This window comes from Schistocerca americana, chromosome X (assembly GCF_021461395.2).
Source record: "Schistocerca americana isolate TAMUIC-IGC-003095 chromosome X, iqSchAmer2.1, whole genome shotgun sequence".
Lineage (NCBI taxonomy): Eukaryota > Metazoa > Arthropoda > Insecta > Orthoptera > Acrididae > Schistocerca > Schistocerca americana.
This window is the reverse complement of record NC_060130.1, coordinates 62341853-62361087: the sequence shown is the minus strand read 5'-3', so window position 1 is coordinate 62361087 and position 19235 is coordinate 62341853.

The window sequence follows — 19235 nt, the reverse complement described above, 5'->3', positions numbered from 1 at the left end:
ATGTCAACAGATATTAGCGTATCGCTTCAGGAGAATTGGCCAGAGTAAGCTTGTAGATGTGCCTGTTGTAAAATGGGGAGCAACAGCAAGGGGAAACTATGACTCTCTTAAGGTATCTAAATGCCTCGTCAACAGGCGAAATACATCGGCAAACTCGAGAAGCTCCCGGCAGGAGTAATGTGATATTCTTTAGGTTGACTGATAATGGCGTATCGCTTCAGGTGAACTGGCCAGAATAAGATTGAAAATGTGACCGTGGTAAAACGGGGAGCAACTGAAAGGAGTAACTATGACTCTCTTAAGGTAGCCAAATGCCTCGTCAACAGGCGAAATACATTGGTAAACTGGAGGAGCCCCTAGCAGGAGTACTGTGAAAGTCATAATGTCGACAAATAATGGCGTATCGCGTCTGGTGAAAGGGGCAGAAGAATATTGTAGATGTGACTGTGGTTTACCGGAGAGAAACTGGCAGGAGTAACTATGACTCTCTTAAGGTAGCCAAATGCCTCTTCAATAGGCGAAATACATCGGTAAAGTCCAGTAGCTCCCGGCAGGAGTACTGTGAAAGTCTTTATGTCAACAGATATTAGCGTATCGCTTCGGGAGAATTGGCCAGAGTAAGCTTGTAGATGTGCCTGTTGTAAAATGGAGGCAACAACAAGGGGAAACTATGACTCTCTTAAGGTATCCAAATGCCTCGACAACAGGCGAAATACATCGGCAAACTCGAGAAGCTCCCGGCAGGAGTACTGTGATATTCTTTAGGTTGACTGATAATGGCGTATCCCTTCAGGTGAACTGGCCAGAATAAGATTGAAAATGTGACTGTGGTAAAACGGGGAGCAACTGACAGGAGTAACTATGACTCTCTGAAGGTAGCCAAATGCCTCGTCAAAAGGCGAAATACATTGGTAAACTGGAGGAGCCCCTAGCAGGAGTACTTTGAAAGACATGATGTCGACAAATAATGGCGTATCGCGTCTGGTGAAAGGGGCAGAGGAAAATGGTAGATGTGTCTGTGGTTTAACGGAGAGACACTGGCAGGAGTAACTATGACTCTCTTAAGGTAGCCAAACGCCTCGTCAATAGGCGAAATACATCGGCAAAGTCGAAAAGCTCCCGGCAGGAGTACTGTGAAAGTCTTTATGTCAACAGATATTAGCGTATCGCTTCAGGAGAATTGGCCAGAGTAAGCTTGTAGATGTGCCTGTTGTAAAATGGGGAGCAACAGCAAGGGGTAACTATGACTCTCTTAAGGTATCCAAATGCCTCGTCAACAGGCGAAATACATCGGCAAACTCGAGAAGCTCCCGGCAGGAGTACTGTGATATTCTTTAGGTTGACTGATAATGGCGTATCGCTTCAGGTGAACTGGCCAGAATAAGATTGAAAATGTGACCGTGGTAAAACGGGGAGCAACTGACAGGAGTAACTATGACTCTCTTAAGGTAGCCAAATGCCTCGTCTACAGGCGAAATACATTGGTAAACTGGAGGGGCCCCTAGCAGCAGTACTGTGAAAGTCATAATGTCGACAAATAATGGCGTATCGCGTCTGGTGAAAGGGGCTGAGGAATATTGTAGATGTGACTGTGGTTTAATGGTGAGAAACTGGCAGGAGTAACTATGACTCTCTTAAGGTAGCCAAATGCCTATTCAATAGGCGAAATACATCGGTAAAGTCCAGAAGCTCCCGGCAGGAGTACTGTGAAAGTCTTTATGTCAACAGATATTAGCGTATCGCTTCAGGAGAATTGGCCAGAGTAAGCTTGTAGATGTGCCTGTTGTAAAATGGGGAGCAACAGCAAGGGGAAACTATGACTCTCTTAAGGTATCTAAATGCCTCGTCAACAGGCGAAATACATCGGCAAACTCGAGAAGCTCCCGGCAGGAGTAATGTGATATTCTTTAGGTTGACTGATAATGCCATATCGCTTCAGGTGAACTGGCCAGAATTAGATTGAAAATGTGACCGTGGTAAAACGGGGAGCAACTGACAGGAGTAACTATGACTCTCTTAAGGTAGCCAAATGCCTCGTCAAAAGGCGAAATACATTGGTAAACTGGAGGAGCCCCTAGCAGGAGTACTTTGAAAGACATGATGTCGACAAATAATGGCGTATCGCGTCTGGTGAAAGGGGTAGAGGAAAATGGTAGATGTGTCTGTGGTTTAACGGAGAGACACTGGCAGGAGTAACTATGACTCTCTTAAGGTAGCCAAACGCCTCGTCAATAGGCGAAATACATCGGCAAAGTCGAAAAGCTCCCGGCAGGAGTACTGTGAAAGTCTTTATGTCAACAGATATTAGCGTATCGCTTCAGGAGAATTGGCCAGAGTAAGCTTGTAGATGTGCCTGTTGTAAAATGGGGAGCAACAGCAAGGGGTAACTATGACTCTCTTAAGGTATCCAAATGCCTGGTCAACAGGCGAAATACATCGGCAAACTCGAGAGCTCCCGGCAGGAGTACTGTGATATTCTTTAGGTTGACTGATAATGGCGTATCGCTTCAGATGAACTGGCCAGAATAAGATTGAAAATGTGACCGTGGTAAAACGGGGAGCAACTGACAGGAGTAACTATGACTCTCTTAAGGTAGCCAAATGCCTCGTCAACAGGCGAAATACATTGGTAAACTGGAGGAGCCCCTAGCAGGAGTACTGTGAAAGTCATAATGTCGACAAATAATGGCGTATCGCGTCTGGTGAAAGGGGCAGAAGAATATTGTAGATGTGTCTGTGGTTTAACGGAGAGACACTGGCAGGAGTAACTATGACTCTCTTAAGGTAGCCAAATGCCTCTTCAATAGGCGAAATACATCGGTAAAGTCCAGTAGCTCCCGGCAGGAGTACTGTGAAAGTCTTTATGTCAACAGATATTAGCGTATCGCTTCAGGAGAATTGGCCAGAGTAAGCTTGTAGATGTGCCTGTTGTAAAATGGGGAGCAACAGCAAGGGGAAACTATGACTCTCTTAAGGTATCCAAATGCCTCGACAACAGGCGAAATACATCGGCAAACTCGAGAAGCTCCCGGCAGGAGTACTGTGATATTCTTTAGGTTGACTGATAATGGCGTATCCCTTCAGGTGAACTGGCCAGAATAAGATTGAAAATGTGACTGTGGTAAAACGGGGAGCAACTGACAGGAGTAACTATGACTCTCTTAAGGTAGCCAAATGCCTCGTCTACAGGCGAAATACATTGGTAAACTGGAGGGGCCCCTAGCAGGAGTACTGTGAAAGTCATAATGTCGACAAATAATGGCGTATCGCGTCTGGTGAAAGGGGCTGAGGAATATTGTAGATGTGACTGTGGTTTAATGGTGAGAAACTGGCAGGAGTAACTATGACTCTCTTAAGGTAGCCAAATGCCTATTCAATAGGCGAAATACATCGGTAAAGTCCAGAAGCTCCCGGCAGGAGTACTGTGAAAGTCTTTATGTCAACAGATATTAGCGTATCGCTTCAGGAGAATTGGCCAGAGTAAGCTTGTAGATGTGCCTATTGTAAAATGGGGAGCAACAGCAAGGGGAAACTATGACTCTCTTAAGGTATCTAAATGCCTCGTCAACAGGCGAAATACATCGGCAAACTCGGGAAGCTCCCGGCAGGAGTAATGTGATATTCTTTAGGTTGACTGATAATGCCGTATCGCTTCAGGTGAACTGGCCAGAATAAGATTGAAAATGTGACCGTGGTAAAACGGGGAGCAACTGACAGGAGTAACTATGACTCTCTTAAGGTAGCCAAATGCCTCGTCAAAAGGCGAAATACATTGGTAAACTGGAGGAGCCCCTAGCAGGAGTACTTTGAAAGACATGATGTCGACAAATAATGGCGTATCGCGTCTGGTGAAAGGGGCAGAGGAAAATGGTAGATGTGTCTGTGGTTTAACGGAGAGACACTGGCAGGAGTAACTATGACTCTCTTAAGGTAGCCAAACGCCTCGTCAATAGGCGAAATACATCGGCAAAGTCGAAAAGCTCCCGGCAGGAGTACTGTGAAAGTCTTTATGTCAACAGATATTAGCGTATCGCTTCAGGAGAATTGGCCAGAGTAAGCTTGTAGATGTGCCTGTTGTAAAATGGGGAGCAACAGCAAGGGGAAACTATGACTCTCTTAAGGTATCTAAATGCCTCGTCAACAGGCGAAATACATCGGCAAACTCGAGAAGCTCCCGGCAGGAGTAATGTGAAATTCTTTAGGTTGACTGATAATGGCGTATCGCTTCAGGTGAACTGGCCAGAATAAGATTGAAAATGTGACCGTGGTAAAACGGGGAGCAACTGACAGGAGTAACCATGACTCTCTTAAGGTAGCCAAATGCCTCGTCAACAGGCGAAATACATTGGTAAACTAGAGGAGCCCCTAGCAGGAGTACTGTGAAAGTCATAATGTCGACAAATAATGGCGTATCGCGTCTGGTGAAAGGGGCAGAGGAATATTGTACATGTGACTGTGGCTTAACGGAGAGAAACTGGCAGGAGTAACTATGACTCTCTTAAGGTAGCCAAATGCCTCTTCAATAGGCGAAATACATCGGTAAAGTCCAGAAGCTCCCGGCAGGAGTACTGTGAAAGTCTTTATGTCAACAGATATTAGCGTATCGCTTCAGGAGGATTGGCCAGAGTAAGCTTGTAGATGTGCCTGTTGTAAAATGGGGAGCAACAGCAAGGGGAAACTATGACTCTCTTAAGGTATCCAAATGCCTCGACAACAGGCGAAATACATCGGCAAACTCGAGAAGCTCCCGGCAGGAGTACTGTGATATTCTTTAGGTCGACTGATAATGGCGTATCCCTTCAGGTGAACTGGCCAGAATAAGATTGAAAATGTGACTGTGGAAAAACGGGGAGCAACTGTCAGGAGTAAGTTTGACTCTCTTAAGGTAGCCAAATGCCTCGTCAACAGGCGAAATACATTGGTAAACTGGAGGAGCCCCTAGCAGGAGTACTTTGAAAGACATGATGTCGACAAATAATGGCGTATCGCGTCTGGTGAAAGGGGCAGAGGAAAATGGTAGATGTGACTGTGGTTTAACGGAGAGACACTGGCAGGAGTAACTATGACTCTCTTAAGGTAGTCAGATGCCTCGTCAATAAGCGAAATACGTCGGCAAAGTCGAGAAGCTCCCGGCATTAGAACTGTGAAAGTCTTTATGTCAACAGACATTAGCGTATCGCTTCAGGAGAACTGGCCAGAGTAAGCTTGGAGATGTGACTGTTGTAAAATGGGGAGCAACAGCAAGGAGTAACTATGACTCTCTTAAGGTATCCAAATGCCTCGTCAACAGGTGAAATACATCGGCAAACTCGAGAAGCTCCCGGCAGGAGTACTGTGATATACTTTAGGTTGACTGATAATGGCGTATCGATTCAGGTGAACTGGCCAGAATAAGATTCAAATGTGACTTTGGTAAAACGGGGAGCAACTGACAGGAGTAACTATGACTCTCTTAAGGTAGCCAAATGCCCCGTCAACAGGCGAAATACATTGGTAAACTGGAGGAGCCCCTAGCAGGAGTACTGTGAAAGTCATAATGTCGACAAATAATGGCGTATCGCGTCTGGTGAAAGGGGCAGAGGAAAATGGTAGATGTGACTGTGGTTTAACGGAGAGACACTGGCAGGAGTAACTATGACTCTCTTAAGGTAGCCAAACGCCTCGTCAATAGGCGAAATACATCGGCAAAGTCGAAAAGCTCCCGGCAGGAGTACTGTGAAAGTCTTTATGTCAACAGATATTAGCGTATCGCTTCAGGAGAATTGGCCAGAGTAAGCTTGTAGATGTGCCTGTTGTAAAATGGGGAGCAACAGCAAGGGGAAACTATGACTCTCTTAAGGTATCCAAATGCCTCGACAACAGGCGAAATACATCGGCAAACTCGAGAAGCTCCCGGCAGGAGAACTGTGAAAGTCTTTATGTCAACAGACATTAGCGTATCGCTTCAGGAGAACTGGCCAGAGTAGGCTTGGAGATGTGACTGTTGTAAAATGGGGAGCAACAGCAAGGAGTAACTATGACTCTCTTAAGGTATCCAAATGCCTCGTCAACAGGTGAAATACATCGGCAAACTCGAGAGCTCCCGGCAGGAGTACTGTGATATTCTTTAGGTTGACTGATAATGGCGTATCGCTTCAGGTGAACTGGCCAGAATAAGATTGAAAATGTGACCGTGGTAAAACGGGGAGCAACTGACAGGAGTAACTATGACTCTCTTAAGGTAGCCAAATGCCTCGTCTACAGGCGAAATACATTGGTAAACTGGAGGGGCCCCTAGCAGGAGTACTGTGAAAGTCATAATGTCGACAAATAATGGCGTATCGCGTCTGGTGAAAGGGGCTGAGGAATATTGTAGATGTGACTGTGGTTTAACGGTGAGAAACTGGCAGGAGTAACTATGACTCTCTTAAGGTAGACAAATGCCTATTCAATAGGCGAAATACATCGGTAAAGTCGAGAAGCTCCCGGCAGGAGTACTGTGAAAGTCTTTATGTCAACAGATATTAGCGTATCGCTTCAGGAGAATTGGCCAGAGTAAGCTTGTAGATGTGCCTGTTGTAAAATAGGGAGCAACAGCAATGGGAAACTATGACTCTCTTAAGGTATCTAAATGCCTCGTCAACAGGCGAAATACATCGGCAAACTCGAGAAGCTCCCGGCAGGAGTAATGTGATATTCTTTAGGTTGACTCATAATGGCGTATCGCTTCAGGTGAACTGGCCAGAATAAGATTGAAAATGTGACCGTGGTAAAACGGGGAGCAACTGACAGGAGTAACTATGACTCTCTTAAGGTAGCCAAATGCCTCGTCAACAGGCGAAATACATTGGTAAACTGGAGGAGCCCCTAGCAGGAGTACTGTGAAAGTCATAATGTCGACAAATAATGGCGTATCGCGTCTGGTGAAAGGGGCAGAGGAATATTGTAGATGTGACTGTGGTTTAACGGAGAGAAACTGGCAGGAGTAACTATGACTCTCTTAAGGTAGCCAAATGCCTCTTCAATAGGCGAAATACATCGATAAAGTCCAGAAGCTCCCGGCAGGAGTACTGTGAAAGTCTTTATGTCAACAGATATTAGCGTATCGCTTCAGGAGGATTGGCCAGAGTAAGCTTGTAGATGTGCCTGTTGTAAAATGGGGAGCAACAGCAAGGGGAAACTATGACTCTCTTAAGGTATCCAAATGCCTCGACAACAGGCGAAATACATCGGCAAACTCGAGAAGCTCCCGGCAGGAGTACTGTGATATTCTTTAGGTCGACTGATAATGGCGTATCCCTTCAGGTGAACTGGCCAGAATAAGATTGAAAATGTGACTGTGGAAAAACGGGGAGCAACTGTCAGGAGTAAGTTTGACTCTCTTAAGATAGCCAAATGCCTCGTCAACAGGCGAAATACATTGGTAAACTGGAGGAGCCCCTAGCAGGAGTACTTTGAAAGACATGATGTCGACAAATAATGGCGTATCGCGTCTGGTGAAAGGGGCAGAGGAAAATGGTAGATGTGACTGTGGTTTAACGGAGAGACACTGGCAGGAGTAACTATGACTCTCTTAAGGTAGTCAGATGCCTCGTCAATAAGCGAAATACGTCGGCAAAGTCGAGAAGCTCCCGGCAGGAGAACTGTGAAAGTCTTTATGTCAACAGACATTAGCGTATCGCTTCAGGAGAACTGGCCAGAGTAGGCTTGGAGATGTGACTGTTGTAAAATGGGGAGCAACAGCAAGGAGTAACTATGACTCTCTTAAGGTATCCAAATGCCTCGTCAACAGGTGAAATACATCGGCAAACTCGAGAAGCTCCCGGCAGGAGTACTGTGATATACTTTAGGTTGACTGATAATGGCGTATCGATTCAGGTGAACTGGCCAGAATAAGATTAAAATGTGTCTTTGGTAAAACGGGGAGCAACTGACAGGAGTAACTATGACTCTCTTAAGGTAGCCAAATGCCCCGTCAACAGGCGAAATACATTGGTAAACTGGAGGAGCCCCTAGCAGGAGTACTGTGAAAGTCATAATGTCGACAAATAATGGCGTATCGCGTCTGGTGAAAGGGGCAGAGGAAAATGGTAGATGTGACTGTGGTTTAACGGAGAGACACTGGCAGGAGTAACTATGACTCTCTTAAGGTAGCCAAACGCCTCGTCAATAGGCGAAATACATCGGCAAAGTCGAAAAGCTCCCGGCAGGAGTACTGTGAAAGTCTTTATGTCAACAGATATTAGTGTATCGCTTCAGGAGAATTGGCCAGAGTAAGCTTGTAGATGTGCCTGTTGTAAAATGGGGAGCAACAGCAAGGGGTAACTATGACTCTCTTAAGGTATCCAAATGCCTCGTCAACAGGCGAAATACATCGGCAAACTCGAGAAGCTCCCGGCAGGAGTACTGTGATATTCTTTAGGTTGACTGATAATGGCGTATCGCTTCAGGTGAACTGGCCAGAATAAGATTGAAAATGTGACTGTGGTAAAACGGGGAGCAACTGACAGGAGTAACTATGACTCTCTTAAGGTAGCCAAATGCCTCGTCAAAAGGCGAAATACATTGGTAAACTTGAGGAGCCCCTAGCAGGAGTACTTTGAAAGACATGATGTCGACAAATAATGGCGTATCGCGTCTGGTGAAAGGGGCAGAGGAAAATGGTAGATGTGTCTGTGGTTTAACGGAGAGACACTGGCAGGAGTAACTATGACTCTCTTAAGGTAGCCAAACGCCTCGTCAATAGGCGAAATACATCGGCAAAGTTTGAAAAGCTCTAGGCAGGAGTACTGTGAAAGTCTTTACGTCAACAGATATTAGCGTATCGCTTCAGGAGAATTGGCCAGAGTAAGCTTGTAGATGTGCCTGTTGTAAAATGGGGAGCAACAGCAAGGGGTAACTATGACTCTCTTAAGGTATCCAAATGCCTCGTCAACAGGTGAAATACATCGGCAAACTCGAGAAGCTCCCGGCAGGAGTACTGTGATATACTTTAGGTTGACTGATAATGGCGTATCGATTCAGGTGAACTGGCCAGAATAAGATTAAAATGTGACTTTGGTAAAACGGGGAGCAACTGACAGGAGTAACTATGACTCTCTTAAGGTAGCCAAATGCCCCGTCAACAGGCGAAATACATTGGTAAACTGGAGGAGCCCCTAGCAGGAGTACTGTGAAAGTCATAATGTCGACAAATAATGGCGTATCGCGTCTGGTGAAAGGGGCAGAGGAAAATGGTAGATGTGACTGTGGTTTAACGGAGAGACACTGGCAGGAGTAACTATGACACTCTTAAGGTAGCCAAACGCCTCGTCAATAGGCGAAATACATCGGCAAAGTTGAAAAGCTCCCGGCAGGAGTACTGTGAAAGTCTTTATGTCAACAGATATTAGTGTATCGCTTCAGGAGAATTGGCCAGAGTAAGCTTGTAGATGTGCCTGTTGTAAAATGGGGAGCAACAGCAAGGGGAAACTATGACTCTCTTAAGGTATCCAAATGCCTCGTCAACAGGCGAAATACATCGGCAAACTCGAGAAGCTCCCGGCAGGAGTACTGTGATATTCTTTAGGTTGACTGATAATGGCGTATCCCTTCAGGTGAACTGGCCAGAATAAGATTGAAAATGTGACTGTGGTAAAACGGGGAGCAACTGACAGGAGTAACTATGACTCTCTGAAGGTAGCCAAATGCCTCGTCAAGAGGCGTATCGCTTCGGGTGAACTGGCCAGAATAAGATTGGAAATGTGACTGTGGAAAAACGGGGAGCAACTGTCAGGAGTAAGTTTGACTCTCTTAAGGTAGCCAAATGCCTCGTCAACAGGCGAAATACGTTGGTAAACTGGAGGAGCCCCTAGCAGGAGTACTTTGAAAGACATGATGTCGACAAATAATGGCGTATCGCGTCTGGTGAAAGGGGCAGAGGAAAATGGTAGATGTGACTGTGGTTTAACGGAGAGACACTGGCAGGAGTAACTATGTCTCTCTTAAGGTAGTCAGATGCCTCGTCAATAAGCGAAATACGTCGGCAAAGTCGAGAAGCTCCCGGCAGGAGAACTGTGAAAGTCTTTATGTCAACAGACATTAGCGTATCGCTTCAGGAGAACTGGCCAGAGTAAGCTTGGAGATGTGACTGTTGGAAAATGGGGAGCAACAGCAAGGGGTAACTATGACTCTCTTAAGGTATCCAAATGCCTCGTCAACAGGTGAAATACATCGGCAAACTCGAGAAGCTCCCGGCAGGAGTACTGTGATATACTTTAGGTTGACTGATAATGGCGTATCGATTCAGGTGAACTGGCCAGAATAAGATTAAAATGTGACTTTGGTAAAACGGGGAGCAACTGACAGGAGTAACTATGACTCTCTTAAGGTAGCCAAATGCCTCGTCAAAAGGCGAAATACATAGGTAAACTGGAGGAGCCCCTAGCAGGAGTACTTTGAAAGACATGATGTCGACAAATAATGGCGTATCGCGTCTGGTGAAAGGGGCAGAGGAAAATGGTAGATGTGTCTGTGGTTTAACGGAGAGACACTGGCAGGAGTAACTATGACTCTCTTAAGGTAGCCAAACGCCTCGTCAATAGGCAAAATACATCGGCAAAGTCGAAAAGCTCCCGGCAGGAATACTGTGAAAGTCTTTATGTCAACAGATATTAGTGTATCGCTTCAGGAGAATTGGCCAGAGTAAGCTTGTAGATGTGCCTGTTGTAAAATGGGGAGCAACAGCAAGGGGTAACTATGACTCTCTTAAGGTATCCAAATGCCTCGTCAACAGGTGAAATACACTCCTGGAAATTGAAATAAGAACACCGTGAATTCATTGTCCCAGGAAGGGGAAACTTTATTGACACATTCCTGGGGTCAGATACATCACATGATCACACTGACAGAACCACAGGCACATAGACACAGGCAACAGAGCATGCACAATGTCGGCACTAGTACAGTGTATATCCACCTTTCGCAGCAATGCAGGCTGCTATTCTCCCATGGAGACTATCGTAGAGATGCTGGATGTAGTCCTGTGGAACGGCTTGCCATGCCATTTCCACCTGGCGCCTCAGTTGGACCAGCGATCGTGCTGGACGTGCAGACCGCGTGAGACGACGCTTCATCCAGTCCCAAACATGCTCAATGGGGGACAGATCCGGAGATCTTGCTGGCCAGGGTAGTTGACTTACACCTTCTAGAGCACGTTGGGTGGCACGGGATACATGCGGACGTGCATTGTCCTGTTGGAACAGCAAGTTCCCTTGCCGGTCTAGGAATGGTAGAACGATGGGTTCGATGACGGTTTGGATGTACCGTGCACTATTCAGTGTCCCCTCGACGATCACCAGTGGTGTACGGCCAGCGTAGGAGATGGCTCCCCACACCATGATGCCGGGTGTTGGCCCTGTGTGCCTCGGTCGTATGCAGTCCTGATTGTGGCGCTCACCTGCACGGCGCCAAACACGCATACGACCATCATTGGCACCAAGGCAGAAGCGACTGTCATCGCTGAAGACGACACGTCTCCATTCGTCCCTCCATTCACGCCTGTCGCGACACCACTGGAGGCGGGCTACACGATGTTGGGGCGTGAGCGGAAGACGGCCTAACGGTGTGCGGGACCGTAGCCCAGCTTCATGGAGACGGTTGCGAATGGTCCTCGCCAATACCCCAGGAGTAACAGTGTCCCTAATTTGCTGGGAAGTGGCGGTGCGGTCCCCTACGGCACTGCGTAGGACCCTACGGTCTTGGCGTGCATCCGTGCGTCGCTGTGGTCCGGTCCCAGGTCGACGGGCACGTGCACCTTCCGCCGACCACTGGCGACAACATCGATGTACTGTGGAGACCTCACGCCCCACGTGTTGAGCAATTCGGCGGTACGTCCACCCGGCCTCCCGCATGCCCACTATACGCCCTCGCTCAAAGTCCGTCAACTGCACATACGGTTCACGTCCACGATGTCGCGGCATGCTACCAGTGTTAAAGACTGCGATGGAGCTCCGTATGCCACGGCAAACTGGCTGACACTGACGGCGGCGGTGCACAAATGCTGCGCAGCTAGCGCCATTCGACGGCCAACACCGCGGTTCCTGGTGTGTCCGCTGTGCCGTGCGTGTGATCATTGCTTGTACAGCCCTCTCGTAGTGTCCGGAGCAAGTATGGTGGGTCTGACACACCGGTGTCAATGCGTTCTTTTTTCCATTTCCAGGAGTGTACATCGGAAAACTCGAGAAGCTCCCGGCAGGAGTACTGCGATATACTTTAGGTTGACTGATAATGGCGTATCGATTCAGGTGAACTGGCCAGAATAAGATTAAAATGTGACTTTGGTAAAACGGGGAGCAACTGAGAGGAGTAACTATGACTCTCTTAAGGTAGCCAAATGCCCCGTCAACAGGCGAAATACATTGGTAAACTGGAGGAGCCCCTAGCAGGAGTACTGTGAAAGTCATAATGTCGACAAATAATGGCGTATCGCGTCTGGTGAAAGGGGCAGAGGAAAATGGTAGATGTGACTGTGGTTTAACGGAGAGACACTGGCAGGAGTAACTATGACTCTCTTAAGGTAGCCAAACGCCTCGTCAATAGGCGAAATACATAGGCAAAGTCGAAAAGCTCCCGGCAGGAGTACTGTGAAAGTCTTTATGTCAACAGATATTAGTGTATCGCTTCAGGAGAATTGGCCAGAGTAAGCTTGTAGATGTGCCTGTTCTAAAATGGGGAGCAACAGCAAGGGGAAACTATGACTCTCTTAAGGTATCCAAATGCCTCGTCAACAGGCGAAATACATGGGCAAACTCGAGAAGCTCCCGGCAGGAGTACTGTGATATTCTTTAGGTTGACTGATAATGGCGTATCCCTTCAGGTGAACTGGCCAGAATAAGATTGAAAATGTGACTGTGGTAAAACGGGGAGCAACTGACAGGAGTAACTATGACTCTCTGAAGGTAGCCAAATGCCTCGTCAAGAGGCGTATCGCTTCGGGTGAACTGGCCAGAATAAGATTGGAAATGTGACTGTGGTAAAACGGGGAGCAACTGTCAGGAGTAAGTTTGACTCTCTTAAGGTAGCCAAATGCCTCGTCAACAGGTGAAATACATCGGCAAACTCGAGAAGCTCCCGGCAGGAGTACTGTGATATACTTTAGGTTGACTGATAATGGCGTATCGATTCAGGTGAACTGGCCAGAATAAGATTGAAAATGTGACTGTGGTAAAACGGGGAGCAACTGTCAGGAGTAAGTTTGACTCTCTTAAGGTAGCCAAATGCCTCGTCAACAGGCGAAATACATTGGTAAACTGGAGGAGCCCCTAGCAGGAGTATTTTGAAAGACATGATGTCGACAAATAATGGCGTATCGCGTCTGGTGAAAGGGGCAGAGGAAAATGGTAGATGTGACTGTGGTTTAACGGAGAGACACTGGCAGGAGTAACTATGACTCTCTTAAGGTAGTCAGATGCCTCGTCAATAAGCGAAATACGTCGGCAAAGTGGAGAAGCTCCCGGCAGGAGAACTGTGAAAGTCTTTATGTCAACAAATATTAGCGTATCGCTTCAGGAGAATTGGCCAGAGTAAGCTTGTAGATGTGCCTGTTGTAAAATGGGGAGCAACAGCAAGGGGTAACTATGACTCTCTTAAGGTATCCAAATGCCTCGTCAACAGGCGAAATACATCGGCAAACTCGAGAAGCTCCCGGCAGGAGTACTGTGATATTCTTTAGGTTGACTGATAATGGCGTATCCCTTCAGTTGAACTGGCCAGAATAAGATTGAAAATGTGACTGTGGTAAAACGGGGAGCAACTGACAGGAGTAACTATGACTCTCTTAAGGTAGCCAAATGCCTCGTCAAAAGGCGAAATACATTGGTAAACTGGAGGATTTCCTAGCAGGAGTACTTTGAAAGACATGATGTCGACAAATAATGGCGTATCGCGTCTGGTGAAAGGGGCAGAGGAAAATGGTAGATGTGTCTGTGGTTTAACGGAGAGACACTGGAAGGAGTAACTATGACTCTCTTAAGGTAGCCAAACGCCTCGTCAATAGGCGAAATACATCGGCAAAGTCGAAAAGCTCCCGGCAGGAGTACTGTGAAAGTCTTTATGTCAACAGATATTAGCGTATCGCTTCAGGAGAATTGGCCAGAGTAAGCTTGTAGATGTGCCTGTTGTAAAATGGGGAGCAACAGCAAGGGGTAACTATGACTCTCTTAAGGTATCCAAATGCCTCGTCAACAGGCGAAATACATTGGTAAACTGGAGGAGCCCCTAGCAGGAGTACTTTGAAAGACATGATGTCGACAAATAATGGCGTATCGCGTCTGGTGAAAGGGGCAGAGGAAAATGGTAGTTGTGTCTGTGGTTTAACAGAGAGACACTGGCAGGAGTAACTATGACTCTCTTAAGGTATCCAAACGCCTCGTCAACAGGCGAAATACATCGGCAAACTCGAGAAGCTCCCGGCAGGAGTACTGTGATATTCTTTAGGTTGACTGATAATGGCGTATCCCTTCAGGTGAACTGGCCAGAATAAGATTGAAAATGTGACTGTGGTAAAACGGGGAGCAACTGACAGGAGTAACTATGACTCTCTTAAGGTAGCCAAATGCCCCGTCAACAGGCGAAATACATTGGTAAACTGGAGGAGCCCATAGCAGGAGTACTGTGAAAGTCATAATGTCGACAAATAATGGCGTATCGCGTCTGGTGAAAGGGGCAGAGGAAAATGGTAGATGTGACTGTGGTTTAACGGAGAGACACTGGCAGGAGTAACTATGACTCTCTTAAGGTAGCCAAACGCCTCGTCAATAGGCGAAATACATAGGCAAAGTCGAAAAGCTCCCGGCAGGAGTACTGTGAAAGTCTTTATGTCAACAGATATTAGTGTATCGCTTCAGGAGAATTGGCCAGAGTAAGCTTGTAGATGTGCCTGTTGTAAAATGGGGAGCAACAGCAAGCGGTAACTATGACTCTCTTAAGGTATCCAAATGCCTCGTCAACAGGCGAAATACATCGGCAAACTCGAGAAGCTCCCGGCAGGAGTACTGTGATATTCTTTAGGTTGACTGATAATGGCGTATCGCTTCAGGTGAACTGGCCAGAATAAGATTGAAAATGTGACTGTGGTAAAAGGGGGAGCAACTGACAGGAGTAACTATGACTCTCTTAAGGTAGCCAAATGCCCCGTCAACAGGCGAAATACATTGGTAAACTGGAGGAGCCCATAGCAGGAGTACTGTGAAAGTCATAATGTCGACAAATAATGGCGTATCGCGTCTGGTGAAAGGGGCAGAGGAAAATGGTAGTTGTGTCTGTGGTTTAACAGAGAGACACTGGCAGGAGTAACTATGACTCTCTTAAGGTATCCAAACGCCTCGTCAATAGGCGAAATACATCGGCAAAGTCGAAAAGCTCCCGGCAGGAGTACTGTGAAAGTCTTTATGTCAACAGATATTAGCGTATCGCTTCAGGAGAATTGGCCAGAGTAAGCTTGTAGATGTGCCTGTTGTAAAATGGGGAGCAACAGCAAGGGGTAACTATGACTCTCTTAAGGTATCCAAATGCCTCGTCAACAGGCGAAATACATCGGCAAACTCGATAGCTCCCGGCAGGAGTACTGTGATATTCTTTAGGTTGACTGATAATGGCGTATCGCTGCAGGTGAACTGGCCAGAATAAGATTGGAAATGTGACTGTGGTAAAACGGGGAGCAACTGTCAGGAGTAAGTTTGACTCTCTTAAGGTAGCCAAATGCCTCGTCAACAGGCGAAATACATTGGTAAACTGGAGGAGCCCCTAGCAGGAGTACTTTGAAAGACATGATGTCGACAAATAATGGCGTATCGCGTCTGGTGAAAGGGGCAGAGGAAAATGGTAGATGTGACTGTGGTTTAACGGAGAGACACTGGCAGGAGTAACTATGACTCTCTTAAGGTAGTCAGATGCCTCGTCAATAAGCGAAATACGTCGGCAAAGTGGAGAAGCTCCCGGCAGGAGAACTGTGAAAGTCTTTATGTCAACAGATATTAGCGTATCGCTTCAGGAGAATTGGCCAGAGTAAGCTTGTAGATGTGCCTGTTGTAAAATGGGGAGCAACAGCAAGGGGTAACTATGACTCTCTTAAGGTATCCAAATGCCTCGTCAACAGGCGAAATACATCGGCAAACTCGAGAAGCTCCCGGCAGGAGTACTGTGATATTCTTTAGGTTGACTGATAATGGCGTATCCCTTCAGGTGAACTGGCCAGAATAAGATTGAAAATGTGACTGTGGTAAAACGGGGAGCAACTGACAGGAGTAACTATGACTCTCTTAAGGTAGCCAAATGTCCCGTCAACAGGCGAAATACATTGGTAAACTGGAGGAGCCCATAGCAGGAGTACTGTGAAAGTCATAATGTCGACAAATAATGGCGTATCGCGTCTGGTGAAAGGGGCAGAGGAAAATGGTAGATGTGACTGTGGTTTAACGGAGAGACACTGGCAGGAGTAACTATGACTCTCTTAAGGTAGCCAAACGCCTCGTCAATAGGCGAAATACATAGGCAAAGTCGAAAAGCTCCCGGCAGGAGTACTGTGAAAGTCTTTATGTCAACAGATATTAGCGTATCGCTTCAGGAGAATTGGCCAGAGTAAGCTTGTAGATGTGCCTGTTGTAAAATGGGGAGCAACAGCAAGGGGTAACTATGACTCTCTTAAGGTATCCAAATGCCTCGTCAACAGGTGAAATACATCGCCAAACTCGAGAAGCTCCCGGCAGGAGTACTGTGATATACTTTAGGTTGACTGATAATGGCGTATCGATTCAGGTGAACTGGCCAGAATAAGATTAAAATGTGACTTTGGTAAAACGGGGAGCAACTGACAGGAGTTACTATGACTCTCTTAAGGTAGCCAAATGCCCCGTCAACAGGCGAAATACATTGGTAAACTGGAGGAGCCCATAGCAGGAGTACTGTGAAAGTCATAATGTCGACAAATAATGGCGTATCGCGTCTGGTGAAAGGGGCAGAGGAAAATGGTAGTTGTGTCTGTGGTTTAACAGAGAGACACTGGCAGGAGTAACTATGACTCTCTTAAGGTATCCAAACGCCTCGTCAACAGGCGAAATACATCGGCAAACTCGAGAAGCTCCCGGCAGGAGTACTGTGATATTCTTTAGGTTGACTGATAATGGCGTATCCCTTCAGGTGAACTGGCCAGAATAAGATTGAAAATGTGACTGTGGTAAAACGGGGAGCAACTGACAGGAGTAACTATGACTCTCTTAAGGTAGCCAAATGCCCCGTCAACAGGCGAAATACATTGGTAAACTGGAGGAGCCCATAGCAGGAGTACTGTGAAAGTCATAATGTCGACAAATAATGGCGTATCGCGTCTGGTGAAAGGGGCAGAGGAAAATGGTAGATGTGACTGTGGTTTAACGGAGAGACACTGGCAGGAGTAACTATGACTCTCTTAAGGTAGCCAAACGCCTCGTCAATAGGCGAAATACATAGGCAAAGTCGAAAAGCTCCCGGCAGGAGTACTGTGAAAGTCTTTATGTCAACAGATATTAGTGTATCGCTTCAGGAGAATTGGCCAGAGTAAGCTTGTAGATGTGCCTGTTGTAAAATGGGGAGCAACAGCAAGCGGTAACTATGACTCTCTTAAGGTATCCAAATGCCTCGTCAACAGGCGAAATACATCGGCAAACTCGAGAAGCTCCCGGCAGGAGTACTGTGATATTCTTTAGGTTGACTGATAATGGCGTATCGCTTCAGGTGAACTGGCCAGAATAAGATTGAAAATGTGACTGTGGTAAAAGGGGGAGCAACTGACAGGAGTAACTATGACTCTCTTAAGGTAGCCAAATGCCCCGTCAACAGGCGAAATACATTGGTAAACTGGAGGAGCCCATAGCAGGAGTACTGTGAAAGTCATAATGTCGACAAATAATGGCGTATCGCGTCTGGTGAAAGGGGCAGAGGAAAATGGTAGTTGTGTCTGTGGTTTAACAGAGAGACACTGGCAGGAGTAACTATGACTCTCTTAAGGTATCCAAACGCCTCGTCAATAGGCGAAATACATCGGCAAAGTCGAAAAGCTCCCGGCAGGAGTACTGTGAAAGTCTTTATGTCAACAGATATTAGCGTATCGCTTCAGGAGAATTGGCCAGAGTAAGCTTGTAGATGTGCCTGTTGTAAAATGGGGAGCAACAGCAAGGGGTAACTATGACTCTCTTAAGGTATCCAAATGCCTCGTCAACAGGCGAAATACATCGGCAAACTCGATAGCTCCCGGCAGGAGTACTGTGATATTCTTTAGGTTGACTGATAATGGCGTATCGCTTCAGGTGAACTGGCCAGAATAAGATTGGAAATGTGACTGTGGTAAAACGGGGAGCAACTGTCAGGAGTAAGTTTGACTCTCTTAAGGTAGCCAAATGCCTCGTCAACAGGCGAAATACATTGGTAAACTGGAGGAGCCCCTAGCAGGAGTACTTTGAAAGACATGATGTCGACAAATAATGGCGTATCGCGTCTGGTGAAAGGGGCAGAGGAAAATGGTAGATGTGACTGTGGTTTAACGGAGAGACACTGGCAGGAGTAACTATGACTCTCTTAAGGTAGTCAGATGCCTCGTCAATAAGCGAAATACGTCGGCAAAGTGGAGAAGCTCCCGGCAGGAGAACTGTGAAAGTCTTTATGTCAACAGATATTAGCGTATCGCTTCAGGAGAATTGGCCAGAGTAAGCTTGTAGATGTGCCTGTTGTAAAATGGGGAGCAACAGCAAGGGGTAACTATGACTCTCTTAAGGTATCCAAATGCCTCGTCAACAGGCGAAATACATCGGCAAACTCGAGAAGCTCCCGGCAGGAGTACTGTGATATTCTTTAGGTTGACTGATAATGGCGTATCCCTTCAGGTGAACTGGCCAGAATAAGATTGAAAATGTGACTGTGGTAAAACGGGGAGCAACTGACAGGAGTAACTATGACTCTCTTAAGGTAGCCAAATGCCCCGTCAACAGGCGAAATACATTGGTAAACTGGAGGAGCCCATAGCAGGAGTACTGTGAAAGTCATAATGTCGACAAATAATGGCGTATCGCGTCTGGTGAAAGGGGCAGAGGAAAATGGTAGATGTGACTGTGGTTTAACGGAGAGACACTGGCAGGAGTAACTATGACTCTCTTAAGGTAGAAAAACGCCTCGTCAATAGGCGAAATACATAGGCAAAGTCGAAAAGCTCCCGGCAGGAGTACTGTGAAAGTCTTTATGTCAACAGA